An 803-nucleotide genomic window follows, 5' to 3' on the forward strand; every position below is an offset into this window, starting at 1 on the left:
CTCGTTAAACCTGGAGAAGCCCACAAAGTAACACCCGAGAAACTGTGCAGGCCATCAAGGTTATGCACATATGAAAAGCCACCAAGTACCTGAAAGATGTCACCTTACAGAAACAGTGTGTACCATTCTACTGCTACAACAGTGGAGTTGGAAGGTGTGCCCAGGCCAAACAGTGGGGCTGGACACAGGGTCGGTGGCCCAAAAAAAGGGCTGAATTTTTGCTGCACATGCTTAAAAATGCAGAGAGTAATGCTGAGCTTAAGGGCTCCTCTGGTCATTGAGCATATCCAGGTGAACAAAGACCCTAAGATGCGCTGCCAGACGTACCGGGCTCATGGTCAGATCAACCCTTACATGAGCTCCCCCTGCCACATTGAAATGATCCTCACAGAAAAGGAGCAGATTGTTCCTAAGCCAGAGGAGGAGGTTGCACAGAAGAAAAAAATATCCCAGAAGAAACTGAAGAAACAAAAACTTATGGCATGGGAATAAATTCAACATGAAATAAATGCAGATAAAAGTGAAAAAAAAAAGAGGCTGAACCTAAGAGTAATTGAATTTACTGAGGCAGAAAGAGAGGCAGAGACCACCCTGGGACAAACATTCCATGAAATTAATCAAGAAAAGTTCCCTCATCTCATCAGTGACGCTATTTTTCAAACACAAGAGATTCAGAGAACCCCTGGAAGACTAACTCCTAGACACATAATAACTTACCTGACAAATAGGTCTAAAGAAAAATATCCTAAAGGCAGTAATGGAACATGGTCAGATACCTACCAGGAAAGGCCGATTAGAATAGC

The 803-nt window shown here is 43.5% G+C and overlaps 1 pseudogene; it reads left to right on the top strand.

Annotated features, from left to right (window-relative positions):
• The first annotated feature begins 35 nt into the window (after window positions 1-35).
• Window positions 36-492, top strand: LOC110595069 (annotated as a pseudogene).
• The last annotated feature ends 311 nt before the right edge of the window (window positions 493-803 follow it).

The sequence above is a fragment of the Carlito syrichta genome, unplaced genomic scaffold (assembly GCF_000164805.1).
Source record: "Carlito syrichta isolate Samal-C Ts95f unplaced genomic scaffold, Tarsius_syrichta-2.0.1 Scaffold246787, whole genome shotgun sequence".
NCBI classification, from domain to species: domain Eukaryota; kingdom Metazoa; phylum Chordata; class Mammalia; order Primates; family Tarsiidae; genus Carlito; species Carlito syrichta.